This window comes from Chelonia mydas, chromosome 23, assembly GCF_015237465.2.
Source record: "Chelonia mydas isolate rCheMyd1 chromosome 23, rCheMyd1.pri.v2, whole genome shotgun sequence".
In the NCBI taxonomy this organism is placed as follows: domain Eukaryota; kingdom Metazoa; phylum Chordata; order Testudines; family Cheloniidae; genus Chelonia; species Chelonia mydas.
This window is the reverse complement of record NC_051263.2, coordinates 13,464,587-13,488,939: the sequence shown is the minus strand read 5'-3', so window position 1 is coordinate 13,488,939 and position 24,353 is coordinate 13,464,587. Positions and strand designations below refer to the sequence as shown.

The 24,353-nt window shown below is 50.4% G+C and overlaps 1 protein-coding gene and 1 long non-coding RNA gene across 2 annotated transcripts in view; both read left to right on the top strand.

The window, feature by feature from the left end:
• LOC102936082 (butyrophilin subfamily 3 member A2) overlaps positions 1-24,353 on the top strand; it is a 254,758-nt gene that overhangs the window by 21,881 nt on the left and 208,524 nt on the right. The window lies entirely within an intron of this gene.
• LOC119564893 lies at positions 3,545-12,454 on the top strand. The gene is made up of 5 exons (XR_005223687.2): positions 3,545-3,630; positions 4,748-4,772; positions 6,820-6,869; positions 10,192-10,223; positions 12,187-12,454. It is a non-coding gene; the product is annotated as an uncharacterized LOC119564893 (long non-coding RNA).

The following is a 24,353-nucleotide window of genomic DNA, read 5'->3' as shown; positions in this document are numbered from 1 at the left end:
ATGACCTCCCGTGTCTTACATACAATGTTAGCCCTTTTCACAACTACCTCGCACTGCTGACTCAGATAGCTGCGTTAGGGCAGCGTATGGGCTTGGAGTAGGGCCATGTTCGACTCTGATCTCTTGTGTATTTATTGCCTAGGTGATGACTCCAGCAGCAGCAATGTCGGGGGTTCGTCCCCACAAGGTAAATGCTTCTTAAGAGTTTCTTTATTCTGGGGACTCTATTTAGGGAAAAGTGGTTCCTGGGCTGGGCAACCCCCAGTCTGAGTGTGATCACCGTGACAATGGCTCTTGTGTATTTATTGCCTAGGTGATGACTCCAGCAGCAGTAATGTCGGGGGTTCCTCCCCACAAGGTAAATGCTCCTGAAGTGTTTTTTTATTCTGGGGACTCTATTTAGAAAAAGACGAGTCCTGGGCTGGGCAACCCCCAGTCTGAGTGTGATCGCCATGACGATGGATGTAGAGGAAACACACAACCACAGAACAGGGTGACAGGCTCCTCCAATGTGGCGCATTCTGGCTAGATTGTCAGGTTTAATGGGTAGTGATCAATGGCTCCATGTCTAGTTGGCAGCCGGTATCAAGTGGAGTGACCCAAGGGTTGGTCCTTGGGCCGGTTTTGTTCAATATTTTCATTAATGATCTGGAGGATGGCGTGGATTGCACCCTCAGCAAATTTGCAGATGACACTAAATTGGGAGGAGAGGTAGATATGCTGGAAGGTAGGAATAGGATACAGAGGGACCTAGACAAATTAGAGGATTGGGCCAAAAGAAGTCTGATGAGGTTCAACAAGGACAAGTGCAGAGTCCTGCACTTGGGACGGAAGAATCCCGTGCACCGCTACAGACTAGGGACCAAAAGGCTAGGCAGCAGTTCTGCAGAAAAGGACCTGGGGGTTACAGTGGACGAGAAGCTGGATATGAGTTAACAGTGTGCCGTTGTTGCCAAGAAGGCCATTGGCATTTTGGGATGTATAAGTAGGGGCATTGCCAGCAGATCGAGAGACGTGATCGTTCCCCTCTATTCGACATTGGTGAGGCCTCATCTGGAGTACTGTGTTCAGTTTTGGGCCCCACACTACAAGAAGGATGTGGAAAAATTGGAAAGAGTCCAGCAAAGGGCAACAAAAATGATTAGGGGACTGGAACACATGACTTATGAGGAGAGGCTGAGGGAACTGGGATTGTTTAGTCTGCGGAAGAGAAGAATGAGGGGGGATTTGATAGCTGCTTTCAACTACCTGAAAGGGGGTTCCAAAGAGGATGGCTCCAGACTGTTCTCAGTGGTAGCAGATGACAGAACGAGGAGTAATGGTCTCAAGTTGCAGTGGGGGAGATTTAGGTTGGATATTAGGAAAAACATTTTCACTAGGGAGGTGGTGGAATCTCCTTCCTTAGAAGTTTTTAAGGTCAGGCTTGACAAAGCCCGGGCTAGGATGATTTAGTTGGGGATTGGTCCTGCTTTGAGCAGGGGTTTGGACTAGATGACCTCCTGAGGTCCCTTCCAACCCTGATATTCTATGATTCTATGATTCTCCCTGCAGCTCTCCCAGGTTTTGACCAGCATTGCTGAGCTGGGCAACATCTTTGCAGGGCAGGAAAATGGCTCTTTCAAGGGGGGAATTCCAAAGCGTTCTGATAGGAAAGAGTTTCCTCTGGAGTTCATTGACCCCCTCTGCTAAACCAGCATTCAATGAAGTATTTCCTCCCTCTGCACTCACTTTATTTGTTGTTGTTCTGGAAGGAGGCACCAAACGGTATCATCACACCTGAGCTCACAAGTTCTGTCTCTGTTTAATTAGTTATTTACGCTCTGTGCTCCAGTCTTGGAACAGAGGTGTCACAAACAGCATGTGGGCAAACCCCGCTTTCAGGAATCTCAGCCTAGCACCAGTGCCCAGTTCCCAGGCAGCAACCATGTCCCAGCAATTGACTTTAGCAGAACCCCAACCTGGCTGTTTGCCCCAGCTCCCACCAAAGTGCCTGCATCAGCAGACCAACATGCCTGCAAAGGCTGTGTGCAGAGCTTGCACGGCAAGGAAAAATGGTGTCAGACTTTGTGTAACAGCATCACCTAGTGACTCCTGCCAGAGCGACACTAATGTTATCTGTGCCTCAAGAGCTCCTGGGGACACGGCATTTCTGTCCTGTGAGAAATTCTGACTTTTCACATATTATTTTCATCTTGAATCAGGATGAAAAGTCAAAATTTCAGATTTTGCAAGGAACAGAAATTCATAGAATCATAGAATATCAGGGTTGGAAGGGACCTCAGGAGGTCATCTAGTCCAACCTCCTGCTCAAAGCAGGACCAATCCCCAATTAAATCATCCCAGCCAGGGCTTTGTCAAGCCTGACCTTAAAAACTTCTAAGGAAGGAGATTCCACCACCTCCCTAGGTAACGCATTCCAGTGCTTCACCACCCTCCTAGTGAAAAAGTTTTTCCTAATATCCAACCTAAACCTCCCCCACTGCAACTTGAGACCATTACTCCTTGTTCTGTCCTCTTCTACCACTGAGAACAGTCTAGAACCATCCTCTTTGGAACCACCTCTCAGGTAGTTGAAAGCAGCTATCAAATCCCCCCTCAGTCTTCTCTTCTGCAGACTAAACAATCCCAGTTCCCTCAGCCTCTCCTCATAAGTCATGTGTTCCAGACCCCTAATCATTTTTGTTGCCCTTCGCTGGACTATCTCCAATTTATCCACATCCTTCTTGTAGTGTGGGGCCCAAAACTGGACACAGTACTCCAGACGAGGCCTCACCAATGTCAAATAGAGGGGAACGATCACGTCCCTCGATCTGCTGGCTATGCCCCTACTTATACAGCCCAAAATGCCATTGGCCTTCAGCAACATTTCAATTCCAAAAGACTGAAGAGCCTGGTCGAAAAGTTTTGATTTTGAAGAAACAGCATTTTCTGATGGAAAACTCTTCCGCTGGGTATTTTTTGACATGCTCCCACACATCTCTGCATGCTGTACAGATCTCTGGCCCTCACTCAGGAAAGCTCTCAAGCATACGCTCCAGTCCAACCCTATCCAGGACAGCACCTATGTAGGTGCTTAACTTTAAGCACCTGCTACAGTCCTTAAAATGGCTGTTTGAAGTTAAGTTTATACCTGGGCGCTGTCCCAAATGGTGATGCTTCCCTGAAGCAGGGAAGTTCCCACAGGGATGTTTCCTGCCTTGAGGAGCTCGCCCTTAGAGCTGGGGGTTTGTTCCAGGTTTGTTGCCACAAAAAATTGTGAAGAAAACTATTTCATTCAAAACTTGTGATGGGAAATTTCAGTGTTTTGATGAAAACATATTCATGAAGCTGAACAAAAAATTTTCATTTGGCAAAAATTTTTTTTTGGAAAAACTTCAACGAACTTTACTCACAAAGAACAGCCTGAAGATAACTGTGGGGTGTGCTCCCCAGGTATGTTCATGGGGACATTAGGGGTCACTTACCACGGGGCTCAGCCAGGTCCAGCCAGTGGGGATTTGCCGGTGGCTGCTTGGTGAGGCCATTCACATTGACGTTCTTTCCTAGGGCCGAATCTAAAGCTCCTGTTGGGAATTACAATCCCTGCTGTCCTGGTTCTGGCTGTGGTGCTTTATCTGCTGGGAAAGAAAGGTGGGTATGACAGTGAGGCTAAGCAGTGTTAGCAAATGTACAGACAGACATGGCAGAGACAACCCCTTCGATCCCCTGTACCCAGTGTGTCTGGAATGGGGGGAGAGAGATGATCAAAGACACAGTGAAATTGATCATTTGGTTTTGGGAGTCTGGCTGGGGAGAAAGACCAAAGAGATGATGAAAGGGATTATCATTGTGACTAATTATTTGTATAGCAGTAGCACCCTGGAGCCCCAGTCAGGGATCAGAGCCCCACTGTGCTAGGTTCTCTACATTATTTATTAGGTGTGTTACTATGGTACCCTGGAGCCCCAATCAGGGATCAGGACCCCACTGCGCCAGCTGCTGCACAGATCAATAATGAAGGGGACAGTCCCTGCCCCATAGATGGTCACAATCTAGGACTCAGCCAGGGGCATATGTACTGATGAAATATTGACACACTGTCGACACACCTAAGGCTGCAGTTCAGGAAGGCATCCCCTAGTCAGGAGTGACCCGTATGCCTGTGCCTGTGTGTAAGTGCGTTCCTGAAACAGAGCCTAACACCTCTGAAAATAGAGCTCTGGACACAGCTCTGCCCTGCCAACCTTTCCTCACCCAGCGTCCCCAGCCCCAACCTATCCTCACACAGTGTCCCCAGCCCCAAGCTTTCGAGTCACCCCAACAATCTTGAGATTGGCTTAAAACTCATGGGATTTCCAACAAATCACCAGTGTGGGTTCTCTGTATTTGCTTGGGGGATTTGATCTTTGCGGGGTCTATCAGGTCACATTTTCAGGCTTTTCTCCCCAAACATGAGGGTTATAAATTTAGGGGTTTTTTTTAATGAAAGCTGAGATTCTCACTGAACCCCCTGACTCTCAGACCTGAGGCTTTATGTAGAAAATCAAATGCCATGAGACTGGGACTAAAATTGTGATAGTTGGGCACAGCGCTCCCAGGGTCAGTGAGTGGGGCTGGGGCAGGAGAGGGCCATGCATGGGGACAGGCTCTGCATCGATGTGATGATGAATTGGGGTCATGTCGCTCAGTTTCCATCTCTCTCTCTCCCCCTCTCTGCCCACGAGAAAACGTGTCCACGTCTCTGATCACATTGTCTCACTGCTTCCAGTCGTGTCTCTACCAAGGGATCAAAGGTAGGAGGAGATTATTCCCTTTCCCTTCTCATTTCCTTTCTGGGTCCTTTTCTCTGCCTCACGGAGGGGCCGGCAGCTGCGTAGTTCAGCTCTCCCGCTGCAGGGGGTTTCAGTCTGTTTGTTCTGGAGGAATTTTTGAAAAGGCCAGTGAAGAATGAGCTCTCTGGTTGGGATGGGATCTGGAGGTTATGAGGAGACACGTTAAGGATGGGGTTTGCCAAAGCAGCGTGTTCCCATCGAATTCACCAGCAGCAGAGTGTGTTTGAAAATCGCCCTCGGGGGTTTGAAAGAATGAAAGTGACCCCGTTTTACACTCAGGAGGTGAAGGGGCTGGTTGGCAACAAAGCGGCACCAACTGACCCAGCCAGTTCCCTAGAAACGAGTCTGTTCTTCCAGGGCAGGCTGGGAGTGGCCAGGCCTCGCTGGGAACCAAGGGTCTCCAGTCCCTCCAGCTGCAGTGGGTAACACCCAACGTTAGTGTAACCCACACACCTCCTGGGTACGGTGCTCTGTCCCATCTAGTGGCACCGAAACCACTTAGAAAGAGAGATAAAATGAATCTATTCTACAGCCTTAGCTAAGAGGTAGTTGGCTTGTAGCTCAATCAGTAGAGGCTCATGCACTAAGCTCCAGAGGTCTCAGGTTTGATCCTGCCCGCCGATGACCGGGGTCTGTCGGCATTACATTAGCTCCATCAGCTGCAGCTGGTTTAGTGCCAGGCTTGGCGTGTCCACACACGGACTTGCCCCGAAACACCCACAGCGGGTTCACTCACAGCAGCTGTGATTTTGGTGCAGGTCTGTGCGTCGGGCGGCCATAGTGCTCACCTGCCTGCTAAGGAGAGCCAGGCAGCAGGGACGCCTGTGGGAATTCAGAGGGCACCGTACGTGTGACCAACACACTGTGCAGAGGGGGCTCTGAGCCAGTCGCCTCTGCAGCACGGCCCAGGGGGACCAACTCACTGGGCCCCAGGCTGCCCACAGTGCCGGGGGAACTGCTAAGTGCTGTTGGCTCGCTGTCTGCCCATCACGGGGTTCTGTGGCTCCCCTCCCCTCACTCCACGCACAGAGAGCCAGCAGGGACCCCTCAGACCGTGTCTAAGGGTCGCTCCCCATTGCTCTGCAGCCAGCACCTGCCACTCAGGGCACCCCCTGACTCCTGCTCCTTTCCCCCTCTGCCACACTGCAGCCTGCCAGGCCAGCTGCAGCCCTTCTGAGGGGCCCATATGCTTGTTCTAAACCCTGCCTGGCCCATGACAGCCTCACAGCCCCAGAGCTCGGAGCCAATTGATCAGCTGCACATTGCCCCAAGAGGGACTCCAGGAAATCTACATGTCCCCGGCCCAGATGGTCATGACGTGGGGAGCAGCCAGGGAGTCCATGGAGTGACCAGCTGGACACAAAGAGGGAAAGGCACATGGGGAGGCTTGAGGCAGTTTCTAGGCTCTGCCAGTGTCAAGCCCAGCCTGGGTTCGCAGTGCAGCAGCTCTGCCAATAAAACTAGTGGGGGCAGGGGCAGGGGACAGGGCGGACACGACACACAGACCCTCAGTACAGGGAGCCCCTCTCCAACACTAGCTGTGTCCTGCCTGCCTGCCTCCCACACCCCTCCCACCTGTACGGCTCTGAGCAGCTGCCTCTCCCCAAACATTTCCTCCCTCCCTCCTCCTGCCATATGACCAGCCTCTGCCCCCAAACACCCCCACCCTACCCTCCTGGGACGTGGGAGCGGGTTAGCAGACAGGACGAGAAGTAAAGAGGCTGGGGACGTGAAGTTGAATTTCCACACAGTGCAAAGATTTTACAGTTGAGCCTTAATGATAAATGTTCAGATTTCCAGCATTGACACATTGTGAGCAGACGTGAGCCAAAAATCCGGTTTTATTTGAGTGAAAAATATGCAAAGAAACTGAGTGTGAGCTGAATGGAGATGTGAGGTCCTAGCAGGAGAACCAGCCATGGGAAGAAATCTACTCACAGCCCAATCTCTGAAAACAGAGAAAACACATGGCATCACTGATACCCCTTGTCCTTATTACTCCCCACAGGGAACAAGTCCAGCGCGACACCAGCAACACTCCTGAAGATCATATTGAATGTAAGAGCTTTTGGAAAGTATTGGAGTTACTGGGGTCACCTGCACATGAAGGAGAAAGGCGGGGGTTGGAAGTAAATGTGTTAATGGGTGGGGGATGGACAGATCCCAGATCAGACTGTCTGGCCAAGAGTTAGAACAACAAACTGCCTGTGATAAAGTGAATGAGGAGAAAGAGTTCTCAGGGTCCCAAGGCTCGTGCATCTGAGTCCCTGAGGTTCCTTTGTCCCACCCTTTGCCTGTAATCCCCAGTCCTGCATTGTGATGGTTTAGGGGACTGAGGCAAAGTGTTACCACTTCCCTTCCTTCATTGAAAGGACACATCCCGGGGAAAGCTCCCATTGGAAAGTGTTCCACCCCCTTCACTAGGAGCTGGGTCTGCCCAGTGCTGACCAGTCCTTCCCGCCCTGTGCAAACATGGACCAGGATGTGACAACACAGCAATAAGTCCCAACAGACTGTGCCTTGGTGGGGAATTGGTGCCCACCTGTTGCTGTATTGTGAGGCCCAAGGCCGAGATACGTACGTGGGAGATATTCTTATCTCAGCGTGTGTGAGGTTGGCAGTATAAATAGAGAAAACTCTTAATTTAAAAACCCCCTAAATGTGCAAAGTGTTTGGAAGCCCTGAGGAGTGTCACATCCCAGAGGGAGATTTAGCCCCCTGAGAAGCACAGTCATGCACAATCTGCCAGGCTCTGTTGCACTTAGAATCAAAGAATGATAGAAGATTAGGGTTGGAAGAGACCTCGGGAGGTCATCTAGTCCAACCCCCTGCTCAAAGCAGGATCAACACCAACTAAATCTTCCCAGCCAGGGCTTTGTCAAGCTGGGCCTTAAAAACCTCTAAAGATGGAGATTCCACCACTTCCCTAGGTAACCCATTCCAGTGCTTCACCACCCTCCTCATGAAATAGTGTTTCCTAATATCCAACCTAGACCTCCCCCACTGCAACTTGAGACCATTACTCCTTGTTCTGTCATCTGCCACCACTGAGAACAGTCGAGCTCCATCCTCTTTGGAACCCCCCTACCCCCCTACCCCCCTACCCCACTGCTATCAAATCCCCCCTCACTCTTCTCTTCTGCAAACTAAACAAGCCAGTTCCCTCAGCCTCTCCTCGTAAATCATGTGCCCCAGCCCCCTAATTATTTTCATTGCCCTCCACTGGACTCTCTCCAATTTGTCCACATCTTTTCTGTAGTGGGGGGGGGAGGGGCAAAAGTTGATGCAGTACTCCAGATGTGGCCTCACCGGTGCTGAATAGAAGGGAATAATCACTTCCCTCGATCTGCTGGCAATGCTCCTACTAATGCAGGCCAATATGCCGTTAGCCTTCTTGGCAACAAGGGCACACTGTTGACTCATATCCAGCTTCTCATCCACTGTAATCCCCAGGTCCTTTTCTGCAGAACTGCCACTTAGCCAGTCGGTCCCCAGCCTGTAGCGGTGCATGGGATTCTTCCGTCCTAGTGCAAGACCCTGCACTTGTCCTTGTTGAACCTCATCAGATTTCTTTTGGCCCAATCCTCCAATTTGTCTAGGTCCCTCTGAACCCTATCCCTACCCTCAAGTGTATCTACCTCTCCCCCCAGCTTAGTGTCATCCACGAACTTGCTAAGGGTGCAGTCCATCCCATCATCCAGATCATTAATGAAGATGTTGAACAAAACTGGCCCCAGGACCAACTCCTGGGGCACTCCGCTTGATACGGGCTGCCAGCTAGACATCGAGCAGTTGATCACTACCCATTGAGCCCGATGATGTAGCCAGCTTTCTATCCACCTTATAGTCCATTCATCCAATCCATACTTTTTTAACTTCCTGGCAAGAATTTAATTATAAATTAACCCTGTGGATCACTAAATCCTCGACCTGTTTGGAAAATAGGGTTTTTTCTGTGGAACATTTAGATAAAAATGATTTTTCTTTAGTTTTTCTCAAAATTTTCTGTGGGAAATTTCAACTTTTCAGTGAAATATCAAAAATTGAAATATTTCAACTGAAAAAGAAAATATTTTGATTCAAGTTGGTGCAAGAGTGCCTCGTGGGAGCTGTAGTTCAGGGGCCTCCTGCTCCTGGTCTCCTCTTTGAGGCGGGCTCTCTGGCTCTCCCAGGATGCACCACGTTCTCCCCTCTTGGTGCCGGGAGGCAGTACATCATGGGCGTCCCTGGCTGTGGTGCATCGTGGGAGCTGAAATCCAACCACGCAGCCCTGCCTGTAGAGGAGAATATCAGCACAAGCACAGACAACTCGGGCCTCCCCATGCTGGGGGGCACAATCTAAATGGGAGGACACGTGACCCCCTCATGTGTCTCCTCTGCCCAGTGACTTCCCCGCCCTGTGCCCAGCCTGGGGCCTTCACTTTCTCCCTTCCCCACGTTACCTGTGGGGCTCTGTCTTTCTCCCACTGCGCCTCCTTCCTGGTTCGTTTGGCTGGTCTCCCTGGCAGCCAGGCCCAGGTAGGAAACGGGAGGGAGCCACCTTTTGCATGGCTCAAGCTGGCCACTCCGGGTCGCTGACTCTTTGCAACGCAGCAGCTGCCTGACAGAGCCTGGCTGGCAGGCTGTGGGCCACCCCCCGCCCAGGCCCAGCTGCCAGGGACAGGGGCCGAGTGATCCAGAAACATGCTGGGAGGGAGAGGGGCTCACTCAGCCCCGATCCCTGGCAGCTGGGCCCAGGCGTGGGGAGGGCAGGCGGCCTGCTGCCACCACCTCCCCAGGCAGGCTCTTGCAGGCAGCTATCACGCTGCCCAGAGCGGTGACCTGGAGCTGCCAGCATAAGAAGTGATTGGTCCTGCCCCTTCCACTCCCCGCCCGAGCCCAGGTGCCAGGGACAGGGGTGAGTGTGCCGGGGAGCAGGCGCAGCGGGAGAAGGACAGAGCCCCGCTCCCTCCCGCCCCCAGCAGGCCAATCTGGGGGGCACTTGACCCTATATGCCCTCTCTACATGTCACCTCTGCTGCACAAAGCCTTTGAACTACGAGTCCCATGCAGCACCATGGTTGTATTTTTAATCAAAATATTTCTGGGGTTGGTCAAAATATTCAAAATATTTCAGTTTGGGACCATTCGTTTTTTGAGAAAATATTGAATTTTTCTGCCAAAAGCTGACCCTGTTTGTAACAAAATAGGTCTGTCGAAACCCAGACAGACAGTTTCCACTCAACATCTTCAACAGCCATGTTAAATCCTTCTCGTACGGTATCCCCTAGCGATCCTGATCAGGATCAGGCTCCCTTGTGCTCAGTGCTGCCCAAGGAGATGCCTTCCCTTAAGGGTATTTACACCCAAGTGACAATGTGTAACTGTCATTTTCTCCCCAGATGCCTCGGTGAATTGGCTGGGAAGCTCCAGGGTGAGTCATAGCTTTTATTAATGACAAAGTGAAGTGATAGAAAAGAGCGATTTGTTTCCCTGTTCCAGCTTGGCTCAGTCCTGTGGGCTTGGAAAATGGATTTACTCAGGATTCCCAGGCTTCAGGTTGTGTCTGTTGCCCTGGGTCTCAATGCTGGGGCCACAGATCTCCATCCAGGAGCAGGTAGCTGCCTCCCACATCTACAGGGTACTACTTACAGCGATATTTATGACTCATTTCATGTGAATTCAGAAGTTTGTTGAACCCTATCAAAATTATACCCTTTTGACCTATGCAGTTGGCCAATATTTGGAGTCTCGTGGGTTCTTCTGTTGAAAGGAGAAAGAGATGACAGAGTCAGGTGTGTTGGCTGATTCAACCGCACTTATTTACAAAGACTCAATAGAGTCCTGTTTCCCTGGAACCAAAAGGAAGCAAACAACAGAAGGCACTTTCTGTGCTCCTGGCTCCAAGCCTCTTTCTAGGCAGCACTCTGCCCAAGAGCTCTGTCTCCTGCTCAGCTTTTTCTCAGGGTCCTGCTCCAAGTGCTCCCCGGCTGTATTTGTCTTTCTTGTTGCTTTCTCTGGTTGCTTCTGAGGTGTTTCTGCTGCTTCTGTTACACTCCCCACCCCTGCATTTCTTATCAGACCCCGAGGAACACCCTTGGACCACATGGCCCTGCCGCGCCTGAGCTTGCCTGCAATCTAGTCCTTGGGTGGTGGTTTCTCATTGCTTCTGATGAAACTAAACAAAAGGGCATTTAATGGTTCCCTTATGTAGCCTGAATGGAAGGTGGCTATCACAGCCACAGCTGCAACAAGGTGCTGCGATTGCAAAGACTCGCTTGGTGGGAGCCACCCAATCAGCATTACAACAGTATAATAAAAAGTGAATAAAACAATTATTAACATTATACATATTGGCCCCCTTTTGACCCAAGGAGTTAGCCAGTATTCGTGGGTCTTGTGAGCTGTTTGGTTGAGAGGAGAAAGTGGTGACAGAGTCAGGTATGTTCACTGATGCAACCCCATTTATTTACATAGAAGCCACAGTCCTGTGTACCTGAGCACAACAGTAACTAGACAACAGGAGGCACTTTATTTGCTCCTGACTCCAAGTCTCTTTCCAGTCAGCACTCTGCCCAAAAGCTCTCGCGCGCTCTCTCTCTCTCTCTCAGCTTTTTCTCAGTGTCCTGATCCAGGTGCTTCTCTGGCTGTATCTGTCTTTCTTGTTGCCTTCTTTGGTTGCTTCTGAGGTGTTTCTGCTGCTTGTGTCACATGCCCTGCCCCTGCATTTGTTATCAGACCACCAGGAACCCTGTTGGACTACATGGCCAGGCCACTTCCAGCCTTGCCTGCAGTCTTGTTCTTGTGTGGTGGTTTTCCATTGCTTCAGCTGGAACGAAACAAAGGGGTGTTTAATGGTTCCCTTATTTACCTGAATGGAAGGTGCTGTGATTGCCCATAGATCAAAGACATGCTTGTTGGGAGCCACCCAATCTCCAGGATAAGAATAGTATACTAAAAATTGCCTAGAACCATTATAAATTTCACCATTAATAACATCAGAGATTAAAATATGAAACAGGACAGGAAAAAACTACACTGCCTGCAGCACAGAAGAATCCTTGTTTCAGATAATAACCCCCCATCGCAGGGAGACCCAGCACCAGCTCTAGGATGTGAGCTGACATGGAGAGAGGGAGAAGGGCTCCTCTGCCCAGCTGGCAGGTGTCAGGGCAAAGCCCAGCTGTCCTAGTTGGGGGCAGAAAAGGGCCAGACCAAGGCTGCAGAGTGGGGGTTATGTAAGAAGTGAGGACATTGGTGTTTCCCAGCCTAGATGCCCATAGAACTACTCCAGTTGTACTCACAGCAGGGCTGTCAGATGGACTTTTTCTGGCTTCATTTCTCTGTCTTTAGGCTGGCTTAGCAGAAAAGTAACATTACTGTGTTTTATCTTAAAGCATCCAACACCCCAGAGAGAAGAGAGGCCGACGTATGCGGCCATCACTCCACAGCGGGACAGATGTCATTAAAGCCCCACTTGTTGAAATGCAGGATTTGCCAGTGTGCAGCCGCATCACAGAACCTCCCAAAATGAGAGGCAACCGTAAGGGCCGTGCAGCAAGGAGGTGGGGGACCTTCTCTGGGGCCACAGCTGGACAATGCACAGTGACCTAAAGTTCTGTTGCGGAACTGGAATATTCTCACAGCAAATGTAGCCTCTTTGCTTTTTGGAAAAAATGTTTCTTCTGAATAAAATTGGGGAAATACCCAACTCTGTATTCCTTCCCCCTGACTCTTTATTTTGGCAACTCAGCTCCCAAGTCCTTTCAGTTCCATTCAGAGATTCCATTGCCAACCCAAAGTATACAAAAATCATGAGGCAGCTCCCCCAAAATCCCAAGATTGCCTAAAGAATTCATGAGATTTTAAAAAAAAATATTATGTTTGCATCTTTTGATTTGCCTTCTGGTCTTTGAGCCTTTAGGGGTCACATTTTCCAGCTTTTTGTCACAACTAGGAAGGCTAGAAACTTAATTTTTTAAACAAAAGTGAAATTTATCACCTAATCTGAACACTCCAGGAGCTGGGGCTCTAAGAAACATAGCAACTATCTTGTGACTCACTGTTAAATCATGAAAACAAAAAGGAGTCCGGTAGCACCTTAAAGACTAACAGATTTATTTGGGCATAAGCTTTCATGGGTAAAAAGGCCACTTCTCCATGCATCTGAAGAGGTGGATTTTTTACCCACGAAAACTTATGCCCAAATAAATATGTTAGTCTTTAAGGTGCCACCGGACTCCTCGTTGTTTTTGTGGATACAGACTAACACGGCTACCCCCGATACTTGTTAAACATGAAAACTGATAACAGTGTTAGGGCCACCTTTGAATTTTCAGGTTCTGTGACCCCGTCTGTTAAATGCCATGTTGGTTTGTAGGGACGTTATGAAATTTAAATATCAACAAAAAGGATTTGTCACAAACGATGGCTTTGTGAAACTGTGTTTGTTCCCCTCAGCCAGATACTGCGGCCATGTGGTTGCAAGAGAACATCATGAGAACATTTAGCGCCCTGGAAAGCCACTACTGCATGAAGCAATTACATTACTTTGGTGTATGTGATCCCAGGACCTCTGGAGGCCAACTACCAGAGGGCCCAGGGGTACACCAGGATTACAAGGATCCCTTAGGTCTTTCAGTTAAGAACATAAGAACAGTCATACCGGATCAGACCAATGGTCCATCTAGCCCAGTATCCTGTCTACTGACAGTGGCCGATACCAGGTGCCTCAGAGGGAATGACCAAACAGGCGATGATCAAGTGATCCATCCCCTGTTGTTCACTCCCAGCTTCTGGCAGCCAGAGCATGGGGTTCCATCCCTGGTCATCCTGGCTAATAGCCATTGCTGGATCTATCCTCCAGGAACTTATCTAGTTCTTTTTTGAACCCCACTCTGTCAACTATTTTGAGTAATTTTGTATCCTCTGCAAATTTTGCCACCTGACTGTTTACCCCCTTTTCCAGGTCATTTATGAATATGTTGAACAGCACTAGTCCCAGTACAGATCTTTGCGGGAGACTCCACTATTTACCTCTCTCCATTGTGAAAATTGACCATTTATACTACCCTTTGTCTTCTGTCTTTTAACCAGTTACCAGTCCATGAGAGGACCTTCCCTTTTATCCTATGACAGCTTACTTTGCTTAAGAGCCTTTGGTGAGGGACCTTGTCAAATGCCTTCTGAAAGTCCAAGTGCACTATATCCACAAGATCACCCTCATCCACAACCTCCCTCAAAGAATTCTAATAGATTGGTGAGGCATGATTTCCCTTTGCAAAGCCATGCTGACTCTTCCCCAACAAATCATGTTCACCCATGTGTCTGATAATTTGGTTCTTTACAGTTTCAACCAATTTGCCCAGTACTGAAGTCAGGCTTAGCAGCCTGCAATTGCCAGGATCACCTCTGGGTCCTTTTTAAAAAAATGGTGTCACATTAGCTATCCTCCAGTCATCTGGTACAGAAGCTGATATTAGGTTACATACCACAGTTAGTAGTTCTGCAATTTCATATTTCAGTTCCTTCTCGTCCTGGATGATTTATTACTCTTTAATTTATCTATTTGTTCCAAAACCTCCTCTACTGATACCTCGGTCTGGGACAGTTCATCAGGTTTGCCACCTAAAAAGAATGGCTCAGGGATGGGAATCTCCCACACATCCTCTTCAGTGAAGGCTGATGCAAAGAATAGACTTGTCTTCCTTGAGCATCCCTTTAGCATCTCAATCATCCAGTGGCCTCACTGATTGTTTGGCAGGCTTCCTGCTTCTGATGTACTTAACGTTTTTTTTTGCTGTTAGTTTTTCAGTCTTTATCTACTTGCTCTTCAAATTATTTTCTGGCCTGCCTAATTATACTTCTATACTTGACTTGCCGGAGTTTATGTTCCTTTCTATTTTCCTCAGTAGGATTTATCTTCCAAGTTTTAAAAGATGCCTCTTTGCCTCTAAATGCTTCTTTTACTTTGTTGTTTAGCTATGGTGGTACTTTTTTTGCTCCTTTTACTATGTATTTTTAATTTGGGGTATACATTACATTTGAGTCTCTATTATGGTGTTTTTAAAATGTTTCCATGCAGCTTGCTGGCATTTCACTTTTGAGACCATACCTTTTCATTTCAGTTTGACTAGCTTCCTCATTTTTCTGTAGTTGCCCTTTCTGTTGTTAAATGTTACTGTGGTGGGGCTTCTTTGGTGTTATCCCTACCACAGGGATGTTAAATTTAATTATATCATGGTTCCTATTACCAAGCAGTCCAGCTATATATTCACCTCTTGGACCAGATCCTGTGCTTCATTTAGGATTAAATCAAGAATTACCTCTCCTCTTGAGGGTTACAGGACTAGCTGCTCCAACAAGCAGTCATGGATGATGTCAAGAAATTTTATCTCTGCATCCCATCCTAAGGTGACATGAACCCAGTCAATATGGGGATACTTGAAATCCTCCATTATTATTGAGTTTCTTGTTTTTATAGCCTCTCTAATCTCCCTGAGCATTTTGCAGTAACCATTACGATCCTGGTCAGGTGGTCAGTATATCCCTAGTGCTATATTCTTATTATGCAAGCATGGAATTTCTATCCATAAAGATTCTACGGTACAGTTTGGTTCATTTAAGGTTTTCAGGACATTTGACTCTGTGCTTTCTTTAACATATAGTGTCACCAGAAAAACTTATTCTGTCATTCCTATATATATTGTATCCTGGTTTTACTGTGTCCCATTGATTATCATCGTTCCACCAAGTTTCTGTGATGCCCATTATATCAATATCCTCATTTAATACCAGGCACTCAAGTTCACCCATTTTAGTATTTAGACTTCTAGCATTTGCATACAAGCACTTATCAAATTTGTCACCTTTTAGCTGTCTGCCATTATGTGATCTAATTGAATGGGACTTGCTTTCATTTGACTGTTTCTCTTGAGTTCCTACCTGTACTCTATCAACTAATCCTCTCCTTCTTACTCGCATATAGAGAATCCCCATTAATAGATCCTTCCCCAAGGGATATCTCTGTCCCAACATTGTGCTTCTCTGCACCTGTCGGCTTTCCCTCAGCCCTTAGTTTAAAAACTCCTCAATGACCTTTTACATTTTACATTCCAGCAATCTGGTTCCGTTTTGGTTTAGGCGGAGCCCATCCTTTCTGCATAGGCTTCTCCTTTCCCAGAAGGTCCCCCAGTTCCTAATAAATCTAAACCCCTGCTCTCTACACCATTGTCTCATCCACACATTGAGACCCTGCAGTTCTGCCTGTCTAACTGGCCCTGCACGTGGAACTGGGAGCATTTCAGAGAATGCTCCCATGGAGGTCCTGGACTTCAATCTCTTACCTAGCAGCCTAAATTTGGCCTCCAGGACCTCTTTCCTATCCTTCCCCATGTCATTGGTACCTACATGTACCACTTCCACCGGCTCCTCCCCAGTACTACACATAAGCCTATCTAGATGTTTCGAAAGATCTGCAACCTTCTCACCAGGTGGGCAAGTCACCATGCAGTTCTCCCAATCGTTGCAAACCCAGTTATCTATGTTTCTAATGATTGGATCACCCATTACTAATACCTGTCTCTTCTTAATAACTGGAGTTCCCTCCCCTGGAGAGGGTATCCTCAGAGTGAGAGGACACCCTGACACCATCTGGAGGGAGGGTCCCAACTATGGGATCATTTTCGTCTGCTCCACTCGTTTGTTCTTCTTCCCTGAGACTTTAATCCTCCTCAAAAGCACAGAGGCTGTCAGACAGGATGAGACTGCTCCACTGTGTCTCAGAAAGTCTCCTCTATGTACCCCTCTGTCTCCCTCAGCTCCTCCAGTTCAGCCCCTCTGGTCTCCAAAGTCTGTACACAGTCTCTGATAGCCAGGAGCTCCTTGCACCAGATGCACACACACGCCACCCGCTCACAAGGCAGGTAATCCTACATGCTGCATTGGGTGCAATAAACTGGATATCCCCCACTCTGCTGCTGGACTTCTGCCAGCGTTCTTTTTTACTTCTGCTGAGTTATGTCATTTTTTTTGGTGCGGGAGGGTTAATTGCCCTAAGTTTAGAGACGGTTCACCAAAGTGCGTCATGTGAGGTTTCTACTGAAAGCCTGGGTCCCTCTGGCCCTCATAATTTTTGGCTCGTAGATAGTGGCATGAATGAGTGACTGGAAACAATAGGTAAAATGGAGTTTTCCAGTGGGATTGGTACAAAGCCCCGTCTAGTGGGTGGGAAGGTGCCTTCACTTGGAAAAGGCTGCAGGGGTCAGAGATTAAATATTTCCAAGGGTTTCATGTTATCGTTGCTGCCCTATTTTAAGAATTGCACATTGTCTATAAATGTCATAACGGATCTCAGGCACCAGCATCGGCGTTCCTGGATGTGAAATACAGCTAAGCGCCTATTGCTGAAGGCCCTGTGTAGACATGAGACATCCATTTCTATGCCTAGAGACTGACTGGGTGGGGGCCCTGTTGTGCTGGGTGCTGTACAGGCAGAGAGCAAATGATAGCACATGCCCCAAAGAGCATGTGTAACTTTTGGTTGGGCTAGAGTTTACTTTACTGCTTTAACACAATTTTTTAATTTTGTACAATTAAGTTTAAAAGGAATGAACTTCATTTTTTAGGAATTAATTTTATAAAATGTTATAATGATAAAAATAATAGCTTAATTTTTACTAAATAACCAGGTCATTTTATAATTTACATATATTATTTTCATTATATATAAATATAAAGAAAAGAAAAAAATAAATTTAAACAGGTTAGTTTTAACAAACAGCAAGAAGTAACAGAGTTCTCAATTGAGTTCACCTGAGTTTCAGTTAGAGTCTTTGTTTATTAACTTTATGTAGTTTGCTCAGTGAAAAACACTGTAATTTTTTTTCTCTTGCTTACAGAAGTTTTTAACTGGAATTCATGGAGACTTTTTCTCATCTGTTGGACTGTGGAATTACTTAGTTGATACTAATTAATTAGTTAATTAGCTAAGTATATAACTGAAAAACCCTGTTACAAACAAATACAAAACCTGAGAATGGCAAAATATAGATGACTTTTCTTTACTATTACATTGCAGTAAGATGAGAGTTGGTGACCCAGACTGGTTAAGGTATTTGACTAAAATTCAATAACATTTAAGGTATGCAATGATAATGAAAGAAGTGACTTTTCCCACACTTTTTTTTATCACTAACCCAGCTTGTGCTTCTCTGTTGGAAAGTTAACAACACCAACCTGCTGCAAAATTATTCAGAGCTACAGGAAAACAACTTGCTTTTTGTTCCTGCAGCTGAGCCTCTCCCAGCCCATGGGGGTCACATGCTTTTTGTAAAGCAGCTGCCCTGACTACTTGCTTTCAATGGAGTTTATGAGGCAAGCTACACAAAGCTTATTGAGCATGCCCAAAATTACTACCCCCAATTTCAAAACTTGTGGGAGTGTGTTGCTAATTGTGCATCTGCCTAGCAATAATGTCCCAGATACAATTTATTCCACCCCCGCCCCCTTCACTCTAGATCTTTTACAGAGATATCTCCCTATTAGGCATGTGGGTTACACTCCCAGTCTGGCATCTGAATCCCAAGGTTTCATAGAATCATAGAACGTCAGGGCTGGAAGGGACTTCAGGAGATCATCTAGTCCAACCCCCTGCTCAAAGCAGGACCAATCCCCAACTAAATCATCCCAGCCAGGGCTTTGTGAAGCCTGACCTTAAAAACTTCTAAGGAAGGAGATTCCACCACCTCCCTAGATAATGCATTCCAGTGTTTCACCACCCTCCTAGTGAAAAAGTTTTTCCTAATATCCAACCTAAACCTCCTCCACTGCAACTTGAGACCATTACTCCTTGTTCTGTCATCTGCTACCACTGAGAACAGTCTAGACCCATCCTCTTTGGAACGCCCTTTCAGGTAGTTGAAAGCAGCTATCAAATCCCCCCTCATTCTTCTCTTCCACAGACTAAACAATCCCAGTTCCCTCAGCCTCTCCTCATAAGTCATGTGTTCCAGACCCCTAATCATTTTTGTTGCCCTCCGCTGGACTCTTTCCAATTTTTCCACATCCTTCTTGTAGTGTGGGGCCCAAAACTGGACACAGTACTCCAGACGAGGCCTCACCAGTGTCGAATAGAGGGGAACGATCAGGTCCCTCGATCTGCTGGCAATGCCCCTACTTATACATACCAAAATGCCATTGGCCTTCTTGGCAACAAGGGCACACTGTTGACTCATATCCAGCTTCTCGTCCACTGTAACCCCTAGGTCCTTTTCTGCAGAACTGCTACCAAGCTATTCGGTCCCTAGTCTGTAGCGGTGCATGGGATTCTTCCGTTCTAAGTGCAGGACTCTGCACTTGTCCTTGTTGAACCTCATCAGAATTCTTTTGGCCCAATCCTCTAATTTGTCTAGGTCCCTCTGTATCCTATCCCTACCCTCCAGGGTATCTACCTCTCCTCCCAGTTTAGTGTCATCTGCAAACTTGCTGAGGGTGCAATCCTCACCATCCTCCAGACCATTAATGAAGATATTGAACAAAACCGGCCCCAGGACCGACCCTTGGGGCACTCCACTTGATACCGGCTGCCAACTAGACATGGAGTCATTGATCACTACCTGTTGAGCCCGACTTCCTGGATTCTCTGTGCACCGCTGTATTGCTCTTCCAGCAAATATCAGGGTGATCGAAGTCTCCCATGAGAACCAGGGCGTGCGATCTAGTAACTTCCGTGAGTTGCCGGAAGAAAGCCTCGTCCACCTCATCCCCCTGGTCCGGCGGTCTATAGCAGACTCCCACCACGACATCACCCTTGTTGCTCACTAAACTTAATCCAGAGACTCTCAGGTTTTTCTGCAGTTTCATCCCGGAGCTCTGAGCAGTCATACTGCTCTCTTACATACAGTGCAACTCCCCTACCTTTTCTGCCCTGCCTGTCCTTCCTGAACAGCTTATATCCATCCATGACAGTACTCCAGTCATGTGAGTTATCCCACCAAGTCTCTGTTATTCCAATCACATCATAATTTTTCGACTTTGCCAGGACTTCCAGTTCTTCCTGCTTGTTTCCCAGGCTTCGTGCATTTGTGTATAGGCACTTGAGATAACTCGCTGATCGCCCCTCTTTCTCAGTATGAGGCAGGAGCCCTCCCCTCTCACGCGCTCCTGCTTGTGCTTCCTCCCGGTATCCCACTTCCACACTTACCTCAGGGCTTTGGTCTCCTTCCCCAGGAGGAGGGAGAGGAGGAGGTGAGGTGGGGGGGGGGGTAGAGCTTGGCTGACCGTGGGTGCAGAGCACCTACTAATTTTCCCTGAGGGTGCTCCAGCCCCGGAGCACTCACAGAGTCAGCACCTATGGCCCTGAGCCCTAGGAATTTGGTACGGGTGGGTGCTCCTAGAGTGTGAGTAACAGAGAATTTTGTGCAGATAACACCCAACCCCCTCTGTGTGAGGTTGCTGCATCTGGCCCTGGAATAACGGCACTTACTGCCCCCAAGGTGTCTGTCCCCCTCCTCTCTCTCCAGTGGGGCCCCCCAGCCCCTTTTCTTTCCCTCTTTCTCCCTAGACCTCCCTTTGCCTCTATTTCTATTACAAGTGCCCCACCCAGAGCTTCCTTCTCCTCTGCCCCCCAAATCTCCCCACTCCAGGAGACATCTGTGATAACAGAGCCTCCAAATGTCCCCTCGTGGTGGGTTCAGCTGACGAAGGTGAGTGAGAAGTTCAGGCAGCATCATGAGAACCTGGATGAATGAATGTTGGGGGGAAAGTTGCAAAAGTGGGACAGAAAGACGGGATTAGTCCAACCCTACCGGCCGCTAGACAGAACCCACGAGGCCTCACTGGTGGACAAAATATTGTGGGGACAGGCTGTGCCGCTCACCACCCTCTAGGGGCCTTAAAGAAAGAGACTCGCTACACTGTCGTGGCTACTGCCCCCTGTCTCCTGGGCCCCCCAGGCCATCTGGACCCTGCTCCGCAGATATGTCCTAAGCAGAGCGGCTGGAGAGAGGGACCCCGACGCCATTGCCCCTCCCCCGGCTGAACCAGCAACCAGGGAGGAAACTGGTTTGGACTTTAGCAGCAGCCGCGGCAACGCCGGCTCCAGCCCAGCTCTGCTGGTTCCTCTGCCCCCCCAGGACAGTCGCTAGCATCTCCAGGGCCAGTGGGGAGACACCCAAGCCCGGGGGATTTTCCGGCTAGACACTCACTCCAGGGAATGGGGCAGGGGCTGGAACAAACCCCTCGTTTCACACGGCGCCTGCCATGGCTCCCCTGGTTCCTGCTCTGCTGTGTCTGTAACAGCCGGTCCCAGGGGTCAATGCGGGGTTTACCGTGGGGCTGAGCAGGCTGCGGGCTCTGGACCCTGCCCCCAGCCTGTGTTTAACCCTGTTCAGTGTGGGGCAGGGGCTGGGGCGTCTCCATGAACACAGCAGTGCACATAGTGATTTAGCTGCCGGCTCTTCTGGGCCCCCCGGGGTGGGTGTTTGTGGGGAGCGGGATGGGGGGAGCTGGGAGTTTGGGGGAAGTAAGTTGGGAGTGTTGGGAGGGGGGTTGAGGCGAAAGGGGCCGGGATGGGGGACAGGAGTTTGAGAGCAGACAGGCTCCTCCCCGCAGAAGGTCAGAGCCGGGGGGCAGGATTGTTGGGGGGTCTGAGGAGCAAGGAGGGAGCCGGTGCCCACGAGTGCCCCTGGGCTGCCATTTCTACTTCCAGCAGCCTCCCTTCCTCACCTCCCCTCAGCTCCAGCCCCCTCAGCCTCAGGGTCTCCCATTTTGTTTTCTATCCACTCAGTCTCCCTCCTACAGCCCCCCTGCCCCACATGCCCTGCCCCATAATGGCCCCAACCCTACAGTCACCCCTCCCCATCTTCCTGCCCCTCTAGACAGTCTGGGGGAGCAGGATTGTTAACTCCCCCCCCACACCCAGGCTGAGGTGTCCATCATAGCCAGGGAGCAGCGTGTGAGGGCTGCAGGGGGGAGGTGGTGGCCATGGTAACTGAGGGCAGCCGGGGGCTTCCTTCCCTTGGGGAGCAGTGGGAGATGGTGGCCATGGCTACTGGGGGGGCTGTGAGTGGGGACAGGCTGGGTGAGCCCTGCTGCCCCCGCGGGGCCCTGGGAGCTCATGTCGAGTTACTTGTTCCCTGGGGCCCCTAAACCCTTCCCTGGGTCCCTGCTGTCCTGGCCCAGGCCCCAGGCTGCAGGTCTGGCCAACATCCCTTGTTGGGAGCTGTGACCTGGCCTTTGGCTGTATTCTGGGCCCAGCTCCCCATGCCAAGCACAGGGAGTCAGGACGTGCTGGGCTCGGGGGATGATGCTCATGGGGGGTCAGCTCAGCCTGGAGACAGAGAGAGCAGGGAGACCTGTTGCCTCTGGAGGGTGGGGGATTATTGGGGTCTAGCCCCAGCGATCCCTGTTATGGAGGGGCCAGAGACACTGAGCTGGGATCCAGGCTGGCCTCTGGTTCTGTTACTGATGGGAGGGGGTTGGGATCGAGGGTTCTGCTTTTGGCCTGACACTCAAACGTGAGGGGCTGAGCTCAGTTATCGGGGCCAGGGATGAACACAGGCACTGCTGGGCTGTTAGCACAGCCCCATGCAGACACCCTCAGTGCTGATCCCCTGGGGGCATGAGAAGCCCCCAGGCCACCCCCATTGGAGTCACTGGCCCAGTGGGGACCCGGGGATCAGGGCTCTGCACAGTGCCTGGCACAGCCTCATGGAGCAGGCAGGAGTGCCCTTAGTGCTACAGGTGGGGCTGGAACCGGGCACATCACCTTTCTGTTCCAGCGCTGAGTCCCAGCAGCCAGGAGATCTGCTCAGCTCCTGGTGAGTCCATCTGTCTGTCTCTCCCCAACCTACCCATGGCATTTACCCAGTGGTGAGCTGGAGCCGGTTGTTAAATTTAGAAGCCCTTTTAGAACCGGTTGTTCCGCGAGAGACAACTGGTTCTAAAAGGGCTTCTAAATTTAACAACCAGCCAAAAGTGACCTCTGAGGCGCCGACTCTGTGGGTGCTCCGGGGCTGGAGCACCCACGGGGAAAATTTGGTGGGTGCAGAACCCCCACCAGCAGCTCCTAGCCCCGCCCCAGCTCACCTCCACTCCGCCTCCTCCCCTGAACGTGCCACCCCGCTCTGCTTCTCCGCCCGCCCCACAGGCTTCCCCAGAATCAGCTGTTCGCGTGGGAAGCCGGGGCGGGATGAGAAGCAGGCGGCGGCTTCGCACTCAGGCCCAGAGAGGTGGAGGCGGAGTGGAGGTGATCTGGGGCGGGCGCGACGAGGGCCGCCCACGCCGCAGCAGGTAACCAAGGCGCGGGGGGGTGCAGGGGAACCGCTCCCCGCCCCAGCTCACCTCCGCCACCCTCGGCCTGAGCGCGAAGCCGCTGCCTACTTTTCAGCCCTCCCAGGCTTTCCGCCGAAGAGCTGATTCGCGGGAAGCCGGCGGGGGGGGGGGGGGGGGGGCGGAGAAGCAGAGTGGGGCAGCACGTTCAGGGGAGGAGGCGGAGTGGAGGTGAGGTGAGCGGGGGCTGGGCATGGGGTAGGGAGCTGCCAGTAGGTGCTCTGCCAGTGGGTGCTCTGCTCACCAAATTTTCCCCATGGGTGCTCCAGCCCTGGAGCACCCACGGAGTCGGCGCCTAAGGCGCCACTTTTGATGTGATCAGTGGGGGAGCGGCCGCTCCCCCTGCTCCCCCCCCAGCTACACTACCCCGCCACTAGGAGCCAGAGGGACCTGCCAGATGCTTCCTGGGAGTTGCACCAGGTAAGCACCACCAGGACTCCCCACCTCGCCCCCCGGCAGGTCCCTCTGGCTCTTAGGGGTGGGGTGGGCACCCACTACAGTGGCCCACGAGACCCTCCTGCCTGGTTCTGGGGGCAGTCAGGGGACAGGGGAGGGGGGTGGATGGGGCAGGGGTCCGGGGGGGGGGGTGCATCAAGGAACGCGGGGCGTTGGATGGAGCAGGAATCCCGGGGGGCGGGGGTGGGCAACGACCCCATCGTGGGGTGAGGAGGGAACCGGTTGTTAAGATTTTGGCAGCTCATCACTGCATTTACCCCTCCCCCCCAGAGCATCCAGCCACCACCCCTTGGGCCCACCCTGCGCAGTGCAGCGGCAATGGCACTGGAAGGCGGACGGGGCTCTGTGGGATCTGAGCATGGCGCGTCCGTCTCCTGGCTGACCCCTCACTGCCCTGATGCCTCACTTCTGTGACCTGGGGCCAGTGTGAAATGCAGATACAGAGACACATCCATGGCCCATCCCACCCCCAGGGCACTGGCCTTGGGAAGCAGAGAACACCACGGCTCTGACCCCAAGGGATTTACCTCTCCATGGTCCATCCAAGAGGTGGCACATTCACACCTGCTATTTTCTTCCTGTCCCATTGATGGCTGTGATCCAGTCTCCTTCCCAAGTGCTCTCCTTGCTCCCATCCTCTAACTGAGCCAGACGTCTGCCCGGCCAGGGGACTCCGTGTGGCCCCAGTGCTCCATGATCTCCCAGCTCCTGGCCACCCGCATCATCTTCTGTCAGGACAGGAAGGAGGTTTCGTCCCAGAGGGGCTCATTGGGGAAAC